We start from the raw sequence: 6,000 nt of genomic DNA, 5'->3' as shown, positions 1-6,000 counted from the left end.
GCACCCCCGAACCCCCGATGAAGATCGGGGCAAGAGGAAGCCCAAGCCCTCCTGGCCCGGCGACACCCCCTAACTCCCACCCCCCCACTAAAATACGGGCAGGAGGGAACGTTTAGGGACCAGTAAGTCCTTTAATGATGTCTGGAGTCCATTGACTACTTTTGTTGCATTACAGGAAGGGTCATGTTTCTCCCCTTTTCATTAGATTTCTTTACACATCCAGGGAGGGTGGGTGGGTGGGAGGAGGGAAATGCACTTTGAGGAGTTAAATTATTTAATTATAATATTGAAATCATATCATATGTTTTAATGTATTAATAATTAAGATGAGGATGGGAGTAAATGACTGTTTAATGTAATAATTGTATAATTATTATTAATAATAATAATAATAACTTTATTTTTCTATACCGCCATAGTCAAGCGACTTCTAGGCGGTTCACATTGAAAGAAGGCTGGACAGTCAGCGAATAACAAGAAGCCTAAAAATAGAAAAGTTACATACTAATTAGTGCGTTCTATGCAGTATTTTATGATTTACCAATTGTATGGCACTATCAAAGTTTGAAAATCAATGAAGATTTAAACAAAAAACTTTTCTCTTTAAAGATGCCTTTACTCTTTAGTACCAGCTTCTGTTTTTCAAACCTCTAGTTTCTGTGAAGCTCTGGAACATAAAATGCTTATTCTGAAACGATTCCCTACTAATGTCTTGCCACTCCCCTTTTACCTTACCTATTTTATTAATTTTACTTTGATGCATTTTTATTTATTTATTTATAATTATTGAAATAATATACAAGTATAACAACTTATGTAGGCAATTCGAAAGAAAACAATATATATCACAGAATATCAGCATAATAAGAATCCAATATTTCTCATTAGACCTCACAAAATTTGGAAGGGGAGAAAGCTTAATATTGGGGACCAAATTATACATGAGGAAACACAGAAATTAAACGAATGAAAAAGCATTAACGGCTTATTGGCCCCTAAATAATCCAATTACTTCCCATTACTTCAATGCATTTTAAACAACTTCTCCCTTCCCAACTTCCCTTTTGTTTCATGTACGTCAATGTGAATTTGCCTAGTATTTTAATATATGACAAAATATTGTTTTTATTAACTCATTTTAACAGTTTAGAACAATCTTTTTTATATTGTACACCATTTAGACATTTGTTTTGATAGACGGTAAATCAAAAATAAACAAACTTGAAACTTTAGAGTCTTTAATGTAAGAACTGCATTTAGGAACTTCTACTTTTGCCCCTTGTGGTAATAACAGGACATACTGGTGGATTTTAGGTGAGAAATACATGTTTGGAATTGTAGGATGTTCTTTATTTAGAAATCTGTAATCCCGGTGAGTAAGGAACCCCTCCTTCAGTCCTCTCAATGTTGTCTTCTGTATGATGGATTGCAACCGTGGTGTGGGATCCATGCAAATCTTTTGATATGCACTTGCATTATTCATCCAAACAATCTATTATCTCAGACTCAAAAGTTTTAAACCTCTTTAGACATCCAAAGATAAAACATTTAACTGAAAGAGGTCTTCAAGTATTTCATATGAAGATTTTTTATAAGATTTTTTCGAAACCACAGACCTCAGAAAACCGTGCTGTATGTATAGTGTCTTCAAAAAACATACAGACTAATTACGGCAACCATGGTCGTCATAGGTCTCAATAGCGTTTTTATAAACAGTTTTAGTTTTTTGTTTTTTAGCATATATTATTTAACTTAAGAAGTACTTATCTTATCTATGCGGGCGGGGGTAGGCACTCCGACATAGACTATGTTTCGCCCCGAATGGGCTGTATCAAGGAATCCCCCTGCAAATAACAAAACTATATTATAGCTTATCTTATTTAAAATACTTCTAGAAGGTTTGTATCAATAAATAAAGCAAACATTCAAACATACCTTATATCAAGCGACTCATGCTTCCCGCCATAGATTTTTAATCAGGAAACATGGCCGCGGCGTTCTAGGCTATAAATAGTCACAGCGTTCTGTTTAAAGACGGAGTGACGTATATTCTGGCGTGAGACACACCTCCTGCCTGATTGGACAACTAAAACTACTCTAGATTAAAGAGAACCATTCGAGTTCAGCGTTTAAACCTAAAGGTATAACAGTATTCAATGTATATATCCATTTCTGTTCCTTAAAGTTTAATTTTTCTTTAATGTTGCCACCCTCCCACCCACATATGACCTGATCTATGACCCGCCATTTCAGATCCGAGATTTTATGCTTCTTATCCTTCCAATGTTGGACAAGGGGTGCCTCCAAGTTCTCTGTATTGATCCTAGATTTATGTTCAGTTAAACGAATGTTAATTTTCCTACTCGTCCTGCCTATATAGAGTAATCGGCAAGGGCATTGGATCATATAAATAACTGAAGAGCTCTGGCAAGATGTATTTGACCTAGCTCGATAGATCTTATTAGTTTGTGGATCAGTCCACCTAGGACCTTGTAGCGTTAAATCGCACCATTGACATTGGGTACAGGCTTGATGATTAAATATAATTCCATCATCGTTTCTTTTAATTTCATATCTGTGTGTAGATAGAAGTTCTCCTACTGTCCTCCCTCTTTTATAGGAAGCAATCGGATAATTCTGAAATTGAGAGCTCAGCTGAAGAATCCGCCAATGGTTCTTAATCACAGCAAAAAAAGCAGTACTAAGAGGTGACATATTGGGATTTGTCGATATATTGGGATTTGTCTTGAACAGTAATGGCTCCTCCCTTATCAGCAAGTTTGATAATAATTGATTTATTGTTCTGTAATGGCTTCAACACTTCATGTTCATCTGATATTAAATTCAATTTGAATCTAGGCTGGTTATTAAGGAATAATGCCGAGCAATCCTTCAAAACCATCTCTTTAAAGACCTTCAGCGTCGCCTCTAGCGGTCCTGGTTGACTTAGGAGGTACAATAGTTGTGTCCAACTTGTCATCTTTATCATCAAAAAATGCCAGTGGGGACAGTCGGTGTTCTGGGATTGTAGATCTCGGGGCTGTGTGGCCATGGAGAACCTTCTTCTGCATGGAGATTACATTTGAAGCAAAAATTCTTTTGGACAGTTTTCCATTACAAAAAGTAACGACAACTAAAATATTGGGAATATTATTAGATCATGAGCTATCTTATCACGATCAGATTAGCTCTGTAGTTAAGAATTGTTTTTATAAACTTTGTCTCATTAGATCGCTAGCCAAACTGTTAGAACCTAATGCTCTAAATATCTTAATTCACTCTCTGATTATTGCAATACATTATATCAAGGCATAACACAGAAAGAAATAAGAAGATTACAAATTATACAAAATACTGCAACAAAGATTATTACTCATTCCAAAAAATATGATCATGTCACACCTCTTCTGCGAAATGCACACTGGCTACCGATTTCACATAGAATAACATACAAAATTGCGCTGCTTACATTTAAAATTCAGAAAACTAATACCCCAATATTCTTCTATCGGTACTTAATACCTTATTCCCCTGCTAGATCTCTTAGATCAGCAGATCAATATTTAATAACTATTCCAACACTGAAAGTAATAGGCACTAGAAGAAATACAACCTTTTCTATTTTTGGACCGCAGCTCTGGAACAAACTTCCTATTTTTCTACGCGCTGAAAACTCTCTAGAAAAATTTAAAAAGAACTTAAAAAGTTACCTTTATAAAGATGCATTTGATTCTTAAATTAGATAATCTTTTTTTTTTTTCCCCTATTTATACCTTTCCTGATGTTGTTCCTCCCTAAATTGTGTTGTTGTTTTTTTGTGGGTTTTTTTTTTAACAAATGTAATTTTATCCCAGTAGTCCTTATGTATTCTTTACTGTCTATGGATATGTTTTTATGTCTATTGTTTAAATGAGTTATTTATTTCCCCAATTTTAATTTTTGTAATACGCATTGAAAATATTTGATATTGCGTGTAAATCAAAATCTTAATAAACTTGAAACTTCTGCAGATTTCCCCTCCTTTCAATCTGGGGTCTACCTCATCGCTATTTGTTTTCATACTTCCAACTCCGGCACTATTGGGATGCTGAGTGCCGGGGGCATGAGGGGGCCTGGGTTAAGAGGCAGTTAGATACTGTCTTCGCGGCCACGCCAGTCGCACTTAACACTTTGGCACACTGGTATAAACTATTGAAGACCTCTATCCCTTTGTCGGTACTTGCGCCCTTAAGGATACAATGGGAACAGGATTTTGGGCACAGTGTCTCTGAGCAGCAATTCCAGGCCTGTTTTCGGACCTTATACTTCTTTACTAAGTCTGCTGACTTTCAAGAACTTCACTATAAGTCCTCCATGGAGCTTATTTTACCAGACAGCGAGGTGCGCGCTTGGGACTTTGGGATAGTGACCCTTTTGTTAAGTGCAAATATCTGGCTGGTACTTACATTCATTCCTTCCTTGAGAGCTCCAAACTATCCATCTGGCAGGAGGTGCTTCCTCTTCTGGAGCAGGTTGTGAGTCGTACGGTCGACTGGGACTATGGGACTCTCCTGCTGGGCTTTCAGGCTCCCCTTCAGGAATAGGGCTTTACAGTTCCCCAATGCCGTTTCTTTTATAACGCCATACTCCTAGTTAAAAAAACTGATTCTGACTTCCTGGATATCACAGGATGTACCACCGGTGCCCCAGTGGAAGAGTAGACTCCGGGAGTTAGCTCAGTTTGAGATCTGGTCCTATACCAAGTCTCCACAACTGGCTAAGCAGCATTATGTCCTCCTGTGGGAGCGGTTACGGGACCTGGTGCCTCTTTGACTGGGTGGGGGAGCTCTTCCCATCCCCATCCTCTGCTTGATCCCATCTTCTTTGCTGGGACTGGTAGTTTCTTTGATACCTTGGGGTTGGGGCTGGGGGGCTGGGAGGGTCTGGTGTAGGAGGGGTCTGGGTTCCATGATGGTGTGTGAGTTGTGGAGTTTGGTGTGTTTGCGAATGTGTTTGGGGAGTGTGAAGAATGTATGGCTGTCTTAGGGGTATTTGCAAAAATGGTAGAAGGGCACTTTACTTATTGTTAATGATTCTTTCCCTTTCCTGCTCTTTTTGGTAGATGCAGAGCCCTGAGTTTTTTCCTTTTGTCGTACTGTAACTCTGGGTCTCTTGCATGGGTGGTTCTTTTTGCGGGACTCGCTGATATTGTTATACATTCTCTATATCTGGCTGCTTCTGTATTTTTTCTGTTTGTATTCTGACCGGTTGTGATCCTTTTCACTTTCAATCTACTATAATAAAACCCTAAGCACGCATGTGCGCTCTTACCTGCGTGATCCATTTTCCATGATCTGTAGGTCCCCGCTGGCAAGAGTGCGCATGCGTGCTTCTACTCCCTCCCTCGACTCATTATAAGGAAGCAGTTTGTCGTCTTCGGCTCACCCTCCCCGCCACACCCGAACCCCCGTTGAGCCTCCCATCCACCACGAAACACCAAAAAACCTTCCGAAACCAGCAGCGTCCCCAGAACTTTAAAGACACTGCTTCGCGACCTTCTAATGCCGATTTCCTCTGCCGCATCCCTGATGACATCATCAGAGACAGAGACGCCCAAGAGGAAATTGGCATTAGAAGGTCGTGAAGCAGCGTCTTTAAAGTGCTGGGGATGCTGCTGGTTCCGAAAGGTTTGTAGGTCATCTCGCAGTGGGAGAGGCGGATGGGAGGGTCAATGGGGTCGGATGCATGGTGGCGTTGGGGGGGGGAACTTGGAAACAGGCTGATCACCAGTTCTACTGCACAGGGGGGATGGGAGGGAGGGAAATAAAAATGCTGGGTTCTACTGTACAGGGGAAATGGGGGGAGGGGGTAGAAATTTAAAGATGCTGCTCATTGGGTCTACTACACAAGGGGATGGGAGGAAGGCAGGCAGGCTGGCTTCGGGGGTGGGGTTGGGTCAAAGTCTGGAAGGCAGTGAGGGGGACATAGGAAGGAGGCACTGGGGGGCACTAAGGACATAGG

This window comes from Geotrypetes seraphini, chromosome 9 (assembly GCF_902459505.1).
Source record: "Geotrypetes seraphini chromosome 9, aGeoSer1.1, whole genome shotgun sequence".
Lineage (NCBI taxonomy): Eukaryota > Metazoa > Chordata > Amphibia > Gymnophiona > Dermophiidae > Geotrypetes > Geotrypetes seraphini.
Note: the sequence above shows the minus strand (reverse complement) of the source record.